The 12329-nt window shown below is 46.1% G+C and overlaps 1 protein-coding gene and 1 pseudogene across 2 annotated transcripts in view; both read left to right on the top strand.

The window, feature by feature from the left end:
• The window catches only part of Ss (aryl hydrocarbon receptor spineless), a 180099-nt gene that overhangs the window by 26949 nt on the left and 140821 nt on the right, over positions 1–12329 (top strand). The window lies entirely within an intron of this gene.
• LOC143216042 (U4 spliceosomal RNA) lies at positions 710–787 on the top strand (annotated as a pseudogene).

Consider the following 12329-nt stretch of genomic DNA (forward strand, 5'->3'; position numbering starts at 1 on the left):
ACTGATATTACAATCGTAGCATAACCAGCTTTGAGATTAGGTTCATTTAAATTTCTAATGTGCACATTTAGGTATTCAGAAGTTGGTTTTCTTTATCTGATCAGTTTATTAAGTTGAAATGGAACGGTTTGAAAAAATATATTTTCAGTATCTACGAAACGTAGTATTTCTGTTGGGCGTTTTATGAAAGTTGTTTATTAAATGTGCGTGTTTCTGGTTTCTGTAGGACTTTTGTAAAAGTTTTTTAATAAAAGTAGGGCTTTTTGCAGAAAAATAGCCTATTAGATTGTATATTACGTTATGGGAAAGGAGGACGACTGGTGTGGGCGATAAATGAGAACAACTATTGACGGTAAAGCCGTCCGCCAAGAGTGCGATTTATTAACTTTTTGCACTCGGTTTTAATTAATTATATTTAATTAATTATATTTATATTTAATTGATTATTGAAAGTATTGTTTACGTTATATTAAATTATCGGTATCTAACCAATTACTAAACATTTAGGTATTGTATAAAGTATTATACCAATTTCATATTCATAAAATTTCAAAAATCATAGGGAATGGAAATATTCTAGATCGGAAGAAATGTTTAATTTTCCAATTAAAATAGTTCCGGGTGCAACGGGTTAAGGAACTCTACGAACTTGAGACTCTGATCGTCGCTGGAACTGGAAGAGTGATCGCTCAGGTAAACTCTAGTCTAGTGCTTTGCGCAGTGGCGATATCGTAACTAATGATATTCTACCGAGGTGCGATTATTGCTAGTTTAAAGGTAAACTCTGGTCCTAAGGACACCTTGTTGCTTTTACCTGCACCCTTGGATGCTCTGGGTTTTCGACTGAGCGGGTACGCGTCGCTAATTCGATATTTCTTAAATTTATAAATCAACCTTCAATTAAAGTAGACCTCTAATTCTTCTACCCCCGTGATCCACCGTTTCGATTTCCACAAATAGCGGAGGATGAGTGTAATTGAAGAACGAGGGAGATTGGGAACGAAGACTGCTTGAAATGTATCAAAGTGCATCACGGAAAAACAAACAAACAGCCGTGCGCGTTTTTCTCACGATGCATCGCTGGAAAAGAAAATGAAGATATGCCCGGAGGAGCGCAAATAGTAGAACGCTATTACTGTGGAGTCATTCATGGCCCCTCTACTGTACGAGACGTCTGCAAATCACTTGTCAAGGGTCACGTCGTAAATTACATCACCTCGAGGTTGGGAGTGTGCTGCACGTGTCCCGAGACCCGCTAGAGATAGCACCAGCAGGAACACTCGAAAAAAATGGATTGCCGTTATGCCAGCGACACTCTCAAAATTCCACAGAGATTCTTCCTACTTATTTGTCCAAATAATCACCCGAGAAAATCAAACGCTGCTCCCACGTGGGAATTCTGTCGTAAAATTTGTATCTGGGTGGAACTTTACACGATTCCAACACAAAACAAATTTTTATCGAATAAAATAACTACTTCACAGCGAAATAAACATTTGCTGGTGCAGTCGATACCTTTGCTCATGCTTGAAACACTAAATTTAAAGATAGCAGCAACTAATTAAAAGTTAAGACAAAGAATTAGGCTTCTAGATTAAAATGAGACCGACTGAGAAAATATGAACCGAGTATCACTTAGCGGGAGGAAGTGGCTAAAAAGTTAATTTACTTTTTGCGAGTCGGGAGGCTCGTTCCCGGCGGGTTTCTTTTTCGAAAATGTTTTTGCGGACGTCATTCGAGCTCATTGATCATTTCCATCGACTTCGGCTGTCCGGGTGGATTAAGGCGAGCGACCTAACGAACGCGAGCCCGCATTCGCGAATACCGTAATGACGCTTTTAACGAACGGAAAATTAATTTACGAGCGGCGTGCGTCGCAATTAACGTCGCGTCGGTTTCTGGATCCCGTAGGATCCTTCCCCGTCCGTTTTATGTCTCACCTTCGGCCGCATTTTTCGAGGGAATCGGCGTTTGCGCGTTGCGGTTACCCCGACCGGTAGCCCCAGTATAAACAGTATTCCTTATTAATCGCCGAGATGTTTATCGCTGTTTAACGAACGGGATCCCGAGTAATTAGGCCTGAGCGGGGCGGAGGACCGAGAGAAGTAACGAGGCACCTGCTTGTTTCCAGTTTCGAGTTAAAACGTCCCCGGCCAAATAAATTGGCAGATTAATAGTAAACGATGCCTCTGCGCCCTTCTGCCCCGACCCCGCCCTCGGATTCTCTTTTTCGCTCCCTTTTCATGGGCTTTTTACAATCGCAGGCGCCTCGATATCTGTCAAAGATATCGTTGCAGTGTTATGGGTGCAAGAAAACCTCTGAAATTTATGAAATTTCAATGGATTTTCGATCTATGCTAATTGATGTTCTTGGAAAAATGATGATTTCCGGGTGCAAGAACTATAATGTCTTAATAAGGCTGATTTGTTCACTGGAAAATTGGTGAAAATTTTCGCGCACACGATCCCAGACACGTACACCGTCACTATAACGTTATAGATCTCGTGACCTTTCGTTCTATATATAGATAATTAGTTGTTTGTAGAAAAATATTTGTATACATGAATAGATAAGCTGCAAGACGATGGTTTCGATCGTTACGAACTGCTTCGAAGGCGTAGAACACACTCGTATTAGCTGTAGATTAAGGTAAACTTTGACTATGACGTTTCCAGGGCTCTGAACGGTTCGTCAATGTGCAAATGAACGAATGTTTGTGGAAGGATGATGCATACAATATCGGTGCACACGAACAGTCAAGTAGCATGCACTAAGAAGGGATTCGAAGACGTACCTCTTGCACGAGGTGTAGAATGAACCTACAAAAGTATATGCACACACGAATAGTTAAGATGCGACACGACATTCTCGATTATTAACAAGTGTCTGAGAGGTCTAGAAAATTTTCGCACGACAGGTAGAACGAATCGTTACAGTGTTTGCACGATAATAACGTTAGATGTATATGCACACGAATAGTTGAGAGAAGCAACACGATATTCTCCATCCTCAACAAGTGTTCCGAAGAACTGGAAAATTTTTGCGCAGGCGACAGAACAAATCAAACTTTGACTATGACGTTTCTAGACCTTGTAATGTATCGTTAGAGCACGAGCGATTATCTGTTCGGACATGAATAATGTGAGAACTAAGCACACGCGAATAGTTAAGGACTAACACGATAGTCTCAAACGCTAACAACTCGAAGGTCTAGAAAATTTTAGCACAAGCGATAGAATGTGTAACATCGAACTGTGATTACGATGTTTCCGAGCCTTGTAACGGTTCCAGAGTGCGGACTATGGAATGTCTGTAGACGCGAACAATTAACCGAGAGTTCACAAAATGTCGTAAATTAAAAGCAATTGATTCATTGAGACAAAAGCTTACGGACAAAATTCTCCGATCTTTCCTGATCCACCTCGATCCGATAACGCGAAAGTTCATTTCTAAATCTGGACGAGTAATTCCGTCGTCTCCAGGAATAGGAGAGCCGTGCAAAGTGTTAACAAGTGTTTCGCAGGCCCGGTAGAGCAGCCAGCTGTTTGGAAACTCTGCCAACATGTTTGCGAATCCTCTGACACCGAGTGCAGGCCAATCAGCGTCGAACAGGAAAGAAAAAGACTGTTCTCGTGGCTCGAAAGCACGAAAACTTGGTTTTTTTCGCCGCAGAACATCACGCCAACCCTGCCTTGCATTCCCCGAACTGTTAGCCGAGTTTTTCGCGAGCCAAAAAGCGAAATGACGGAGGATTTTCGCGATTCCGCCTCCGCAGTCGAGCGCCATTTTGTCCGTCGAGGGCTGGCAGCGCTTGACACTCTGTTCTCCGAGTACATACACATAATCTGATCGTCCTAGTTGGAAATCGGCGTCGACGATGCGATAACGTCACCGTCGACGGATTTTTTTTTTTCCAACAAACGAAGCGGAATAGGTCTCAAGTTTCGATACGTCCGACCGCGACACTAGTTTTCCCTGGTTCCCCCTTTTTTAAATAAAAATTCATGCGACCGCGCTTTTCGTTCGACTGAGCACACACGCAAACGCCGCCGGCTGCCTGCGCGCGCGGGCCGCTTATTACGTGAGTTAAAATGTGCCGGCCGCTGATAAAGCGTTTTAAATGCAATCATTAATTTCGCGTCGCTGTTACCGCAATTAGAATTTGCATTTTATAAATATGCGGCCGCGGCTCGCCGTGTCCTGTTCCAATTGGCGGCAGTTCTTTCGTCGCTGATTTTCCACTCGCTCGCTCGTTTCCACGAGATTATGCTACCTTTTCTTGCAGTCCGCGAGTTCTTCGCGAACCCCTATCGTATATCAAACAAAGGATCCTTTTCGGACGGGAGGAACGCAACAACGGCGGACAGAGATTGCGGATAATTACTAGATTGCGGATCTTCGTGCATTTATAGTGAAATTGAGAAGAAGAAATTCAAAATTGTTGAAAAATTGAAAAAATCGAAGATGTCAATATACATTTTCTCCTCTATGCAGGCAATTTAGTTTTGCGCAAAGATCTGCAGTTTAGTAATTACAGAATCCCGAATAATGAGAGTCTCTATCGTTTTAAATCGATCTTCGACGATAAAAAGTACATTATTAATTATGAACAGGCACTCGGCTAGAGGAAGATGGGGGGGGGGGATAGACGTAATAGTATACGAAATAGAAATGACCCAAGTGTCACGGGACGTCATTAACACGTCGCTCGGCGATACTCCTTCTAATTTACGGTCCGCGAGGGCTCTGAACGGATTCCTCGTTGGCGATCGGGCTCGCTAAATCTTTCGAACGGCGTTCACAACGCAGGATGGCGTGGCATGGCAGCCGGTCGGTTAGAAACCGGCAGGTACAACCGTGGGATTCGCGCTAAGGATCCTCGTTCGCTTCGAAGGACCTGCCCTCTGCACCCTCTTGACTGCCGTTCTCTTCAATCTTCCCTTAATAATTGTTTTTTGCGCTCGTGTTTACGAGGACCGGCCAATGATACGCATTACGCGTGGCGCTGATTGCTCGGCCCGGCATTAGCTTCCTTTCGCCTTCGATCTTCCTTCCTCTCACCGGGTACGCTATACACCATCTTTTTGCTCTGTTTTACTGCGGCCGAGGAATGGACGCGAAACGCTTCTATTATTAATTTGAGAAAAAGTTCTCGCCCCGGGAAAAGTTATCCTTTTATCGTCAATTAGCGGCGTTTCCTGTAGCATTCTTACAGCTGGCGTTGTACTGTTGTTCAACAACGGGTTTGTTGAGCTGCTCCTACGCCATTGTAATATACGCATTCTCGTACGTCTAACTGATGACTGTGCGCAATGATATGGACAGGTCTTATTGTGTTGCATCGTATAATTTGCAGTCCTCAATAACAAAAGTTTATCTTAATAGAAGTGTACACATTTGAAATTTATTCCTGGTCGGAAGATAGGTGTTTCTTTGACAAATAGTGGACGATAAGACTGTTTTTATCCGGTGTCCGTTATCGAGCGGCTTATCGGGACCGCTTCACACAAGCTTGATTCTCGCGTAGGTGTGTGTATATATCTGGTCCAGTTTCTCGCTTATGGAAATGGGCTTTGGAACTTGTCCCTCTGGCGGCTGAACGCGGGAGCTCGATACTGAGCATGGTCACCTTATTGATAAAAACATAATGCCGATAACAATTTTGAAGCTTGAACTCAACAACAAGAATTTAGACATAAATTATCTCTACCATTGAACGAGGGATACGCAAAGGGAGCAAGCTCTGTGGGAACCCCCATAGTGTGAGGTGAAGCTGAGAAATGAATTCCTCTTCATCCGGAAATCAATTTCTGCAACGAGGTATGCTCCGGGGTGCAGAAAAACAGGCTGCCAAGAGTCGGAGCGGATCTGGCAAAGCGTCTTCGGAACAATTACCGTAATCCGTTCCCGGGAAGCCACGAAATCGGTCGAGCCGCTCGCAACTGGCAGGGTATCGAATCCGCGTCTCGAATCGGGTCGTCGACAGCCGGAAAGGTAAACACGGCAAAACCGAGTCCAGCAAAAGGAAGCAAGAAGCAGTATCTCTCGGTTGGCTCTGTTCTCTCTCTCTCTCTCTCTGGTTTCGTGGCTAATTGCCGTTCGTTCACCGATTATCTCTTATTCCCTCGGTTTCGCGTAAGTCCGTGCTGACCCGGTCGTTTCGGCCGATAACCGGGGCCCCGAAGCTTCCTTCTATGAAGCTGTTAGCCGGCCGCAAACGGCGCGATCTATACCGTGGACGTTTGGCTCGTTCTGTTCTTGCCGGCGAGTCCGGGGAACTGGCCCCCTGGATTTCTGGGCCCCGGTGAAAAATCGCACTCTTTGTGACCCGGAACGACCGCTTTGCCGCTCTCCTGCCGAGATAATGCCCCGTTCTCACGTCCGCGGGGCCAAAAAAGGCTGGTCCTAACGTCACGAAGAGAGAAAGAATATTCTCGAACAGCTCTCTCGACTGTAAAAGCTGTTAACTCTCTTTCTCACTCTGATCTTGACCCTGTGTGCAGAAAGCCATGCGAAACGCTGAAGGGATGCTCTTACCGGCCTCTCCCGGCGAAACGAGATTTCGGTAGAGAGCTGATAACAGACGTAACCGCATACCGAATTAGTAGGATGAAGTATCTTGGCCGACGGGGGCATCACCTATCGTGCCCCGAGTAACAAAGAAAGAGACGGCCACCGGTTTATGCCTATAGTAAAACGATCGTCGCTCGACTTGAAATACGTAGCCATTAACGGCCATAACCATTACCGATTCGACTGAATTGTGAGGTTAGTATGGGGGCTAATCTGCTACGTGCTTTACTTACCTGTCAAGGAATTAGCATATTATCTGAATACCGGCTACCTCGGCTCCGATTCCTCGTTGGCTCGAAAACGTTCCTCTTGCGCGCGACCATTGCCGCCTCCCCGATCCCACCGCCATCTTACTTTGCTACCCGGAAATTTGGATTCTGACGCCCACCGGTTCCCAGAGGATCTCGAATTATTCGCGCAGCCCTCCGAAAAAACTCCTGCAGGCCCTGGAAGAAGAAGCAATTTTTAAATTAGCTCAAACAACATATATATGCCTCCGGCTAAAATTATTTTTACAATGTTCAAATCGTCTGTCTTAGGTTTGTTTCCAACCTTATATGCTATTTAAAGCTCGGTGACGTAGTTCCGGTCGGTTTCGGTGCCAAGGTGCCCGCCGACGAATTGATAAATCGACGTCGGGACGTCGGGGCCTCGGTGTTAAAACGTCGGCGTTCAAAATCCCGGTGGATCGATAATCCCGATTCGTCCCGGATCATTTTCCCCGTTTTAATTACACCGTGGGTTAGCCCCGGCTTGAACCCCATTAAAAATCTCTCGCACACCACGCGTGTATCCTACCAAGGATCCGCTACCGCCGCGCGACCTTTATTTTTCTTTCCTCCTGTATTCGGCAAAGATCCCATTTCGCCTCGTTTGCGTTCAAGAACCTCTCTCTCTCTCTCTCCCCCTCTCTACCGGGCTGCTCTTTTTCAATCGCGGAGGCCGCTCGCTCGCGCGCGCGCGCGATCAATTATTCGCGTGCAAATAGAATGTGTATGTATACGGGCCGGGTAATCGCCGACACGCCGTTCCACGCGTTCCTTTGTGATTTGATGAAGTAATTAGTTCGACGGAGCACTCCGCTCAAGGAGTAATTAACCGCACTTTGTCCCACTGACGGGGACACCGGTGAAAAAGTGCTCGGCGATTTTTAACACTCTCAGCGCTGCGATAATTCTCCGGGATTCTTGTGTTGTACCGTACAACACGTTCTTTAGACCAGAACAAATATTTCTAGCATCCCCAATGGCCCAGTAAAATGTCTCGAAAGTTTCGGAGGAGGTCGGTGCGACCGATCAGCTAGGATAAATACGCAAAATATAATCTTCAACCTCAATAGAGGTACTTTTGGATGCTCACAACAGTAGCTATTTCAATTACAAAACATGTTTTGCTCAGCTGATAAGAGTCGCTTCACACTCCTATTTTTTCTTTGTACAATACACAGCTTCTTTAGGCTACAAAAAATATTTCTAGCAGCCCCAATGTCGTAGTAAAATGTCCCGACAATTCCGGAGGAGGTCGGTGCAACCGATCGGCTAGGATAAAAACGCAAAATAATCTGATTGGAAATGTTAGACTTCTTAGAATCATCAATCTCAATAGAGGTACTTTTGGATGCTCACAACAGTAGCTATTTCAACTACAACATGTTTTGCTCACCTGATAAGAGTCGCTTCACACTCCCATCTCTTCTTTGCACAATGCACAGCTTCTTTAGACTAGAAACAATATTTCTAGCAGCCCCAATGGCATAGTAAAATGTCCCGAAAATTCCGGAGGAGGTCGGTGCAATCGGTCGGCTGGGATAAAAACGGGAGATCAACATGTTGACAAAAGTGAACGGTTCCAGCAGCAGCCATTTCCCGGAAGGCAGTGTCCAGAGTCTCGTTAGGCGACAAGAAGGCAACGAGGCCCCGGTAAAAAAACTTTAAGTCTTCCGGGGAAAATGTTAATGGTCACTGTCTCCCGTCCTCGAGGAACGTTTAAAGCCTCGGTGCCAAAGAAGGGAGCGGAGAGAGGGAACAGCCGTCGGATATTAATTAAACGGCGGCCGAACGAAAAAGCTCGTTCAGGAGAAGCATGAAACGAAGCGAGGAAATTAAACGGGGCCCCGTTCTGCGCGCACACTTGGGCCCCTCGTCCCCGGGCCCAACAACAACTTCTCTCGGCTCTCTTTCTTCGAGAAAGAGGCGCACGACGCGTTCGTCTTTTCTACCAATGAAGCACCGCGAGATTCGTGGCCCGAACCCGACTCGGCCGCCGCGCGCAACAATTATTATTATATCATCCGCGTGTCAAAAAGGTCAAGCGTGCCGCGACTACGTATAAGCATAATATCCGTGCCCCCATAGAACGCACTGCGTTTCCCCGCCCATTCTACGCCCCGATACGTAATTATCCGGCTGACTGGCTCGGCCAGATATTTATGGGATCGAGAGCGAGAGATCGAAATCGATTCGCGGCCGGGGTAGCAACATCTGCCTCTTGATCTGTCTCCCCGAGGCCGGATGTCTTTGGTGTTGGATATCTTGAAGGAAATTCTGCTGCAGAAGAGTTCTGAGCTCTGCTGCGTGCTGGGAGACAGGGATCATGCTAGAGAAGATGAAGAGAGGCAAGATTTAACTGTAGAGAGGATTGGTAACCTTTTAAAAATTGATCAGCCGGTTCAGAGGACAGGAATCGTGCTAGATTAGATGAAGAGAGTCAAGATTTAGCTTTAGAGAGGATTGGCAGCATTGGAAATTCGATCAGCAGGCTCAAAAGACAAAACTCGTTGCTAGATTAGATGAAGAGAGTCAAGATTTAGCTTTACAGAGGATTGGCAGCATTTGAAATTTGATCAGCAGGTCCTGTTTTGGGTAAAACAGTCTATAGGACTGGATTTTGATCGGGTTCGACGGCCAGGATGCTCGAGCGGAATAAAGATTTCAATCCGGCTAGTAGGCGAGTCGATTGGGTGACGTGGATCGGCGGGTATTATCGTCGATTCGATTCGATAAAATGACAGCGGTGCGCAGCGATTACCAGGCGCACGCAACTCCCGAATGAACTAATATCCAAGTGTCGACCTAATATTGAAGCCTGCCGTAAATCCATCGCGTCCGAAGGCACGCAACTCTTCGCGGTTCCGCTCTGATCCTCCTCCTCACTCCTCGTCAACACGACGAAGAGGAGAAGGGCTCTCTCTGTGTGTATCCCTTTTTCTTCGCGAGTATGAACGCGCGCGCGCGCGAGCCTAGCAGGACGTGCCGTGGATATCCGGTGGTTGATCGATACGTCAGGAACGCAGCGATTACTCCTCCACGGGATTACTTTACCCGTATCGTGTTGCCAATCTGTGTATACAAAGGGAGAGAGAGAGAGAGAGAGAGAGGTTGGGTGAAATTGCGTGAAACTTGCCGAGTTTCCGAGCCACCGGGGAACTTTGGCATCGTGGCTCCTTTTGTGATTATAACGGAGGGATCGATGCCACAATAACGTGCCGCCTCTTACCGGTCACTTATTAATGAACAGCTGGACGCATCGATTGGTCCAACGAGTAGTTATGGTTCGAACTCTGTCCTGTTCAATCCTCGGTGAAGGCACCAAGAAAATCGCCAGTAAAGAAAACAAGCTCCAACGAAAAGCTAGGGTACGGCTTACGAACTATGTCCCTAGTGTTGAGAATCCTCGGTCAAGGCTCCAAGAAAATCGTTATGACAGAAGACAAGCTCCAACGAGAAGTTTGGGTGCTGTCTACGAACTATGTTCTGGGTATTCAATCCTCAGTGTCGGCTCCAATAAAATCGCCACCAAAGTTCAATCCTCAGTGTGGGCTCCAATAAAATCGCCACCAAAGTTCAAACCTCAGTGTAGGCTCCAATAAAATCGCTACCAAAGTTCAATCCTCAGTATGGGCTCCAATAAAATCGCCACCAAGGTTCATTCCTCAGTGTAGGCTCCAATAAAATCGCTACCAAAGTTCAATCCTCAGTATGGGCTCCAATAAAATCGCCACCAAAGTTCAAACCTCAGTGTAGGCTCCAATAAAATCGCCACCAAGGTTCATTCCTCAGTGTGGGCTCCAATAAAATCGCCACCAAAGTTCAATCCTCAGTGTGGGCTCCAATAAAATCGCCACCAAAGTTCAAACCTCAGTGTAGGCTCCAATAAAATCGCTACCAAAGTTCAATCCTCAGTATGGGCTCCAATAAAATCGCCACCAAGGTTCATTCCTCAGTGTGGGCTCCAATAAAATCGCCACCAAAGTTCAATCCTCAGTGTGGGCTCCAATAAAATCGCCACCAAAGTTCAAACCTCAGTGTAGGCTCCAATAAAATCGCTACCAAAGTTCAATCTTCAGTATGGGCTCCAATAAAATCGCCACCAAGGTTCATTCCTCAGTGTAGGCTCCAATAAAATCGCTACCAAAGTTCAATCCTCAGTATGGGCTCCAATAAAATCGCCACCAAAGTTCAAACCTCAGTGTAGGCTCCAATAAAATCGCCACCAAGGTTCATTCCTCAGTGTGGGCTCCAATAAAATCGCCACCAAAGTTCAATCCTCAGTGTGGGCTCCAATAAAATCGCCACCAAAGTTCAAACCTCAGTGTAGGCTCCAATAAAATCGCTACCAAAGTTCAATCCTCAGTATGGGCTCCAATAAAATCGCCACCAAGGTTCATTCCTCAGTGTGGGCTCCAATAAAATCGCCACCAAAGTTCAATCCTCAGTGTGGGCTCCAATAAAATCGCCACCAAAGTTCAAACCTCAGTGTAGGCTCCAATAAAATCGCTACCAAAGTTCAATCCTCAGTATGGGCTCCAATAAAATCGCCACCAAGGTTCATTCCTCAGTGTAGGCTCCAATAAAATCGCTACCAAAGTTCAATCCTCAGTATGGGCTCCAATAAAATCGCCACCAAAGTTCAAACCTCAGTGTAGGCTCCAATAAAATCGCCACCAAGGTTCATTCCTCAGTGTGGGCTCCAATAAAATCGCCACCAAAGTTCAATCCTCAGTGTGGGCTCCAATAAAATCGCCACCAAAGTTCAAACCTCAGTGTAGGCTCCAATAAAATCGCTACCAAAGTTCAATCCTCAGTATGGGCTCCAATAAAATCGCCACCAAGGTTCATTCCTCAGTGTGGGCTCCAATAAAATCGCCACCAAAGTTCAATCCTCAGTGTGGGCTCCAATAAAATCGCCACCAAAGTTCAAACCTCAGTGTAGGCTCCAATAAAATCGCTACCAAAGTTCAATCCTCAGTATGGGCTCCAATAAAATCGCCACCAAGGTTCATTCCTCAGTGTGGGCTCCAATAAAATCGCCACCAAAGTTCAAACCTCAGTGTAGGCTCCAATAAAATCGCCACCAAGGTTCAAACCTCAGTGTAGGCTCCAATAAAATCCCTACCAATGTTCAAACCTCAGTGTGGGCTCCAATAAAATCACCACCAAGGTTCATTCCTCAGTGTGGGCTCCAATAAAATCGCCACCAATGTTCATTCCTCAGTGTGGGCTCCAATAAAATCGCCACCAATGTTCAAACCTCAGTGTGGGCTCCAATAAAATCGCCACCAAAGTTCAATCCTCAGTGTGGGCTCCAATAAAATCGCCACCAAGGTTCATTCCTCACTGTGGGCTACAATAAAATCTCCAGGGATATCATTTCGCTCGCGGATCCGAAAGAGGGCATTTTCACTTCCGAGGCAGCAGACACGCAAAGACGCGTGTACGAACCTTGAGCCGATGTACGCGAGCGGGAAGCGTTGATA

This window comes from Lasioglossum baleicum, chromosome 14 (assembly GCF_051020765.1).
Source record: "Lasioglossum baleicum chromosome 14, iyLasBale1, whole genome shotgun sequence".
Lineage (NCBI taxonomy): Eukaryota > Metazoa > Arthropoda > Insecta > Hymenoptera > Halictidae > Lasioglossum > Lasioglossum baleicum.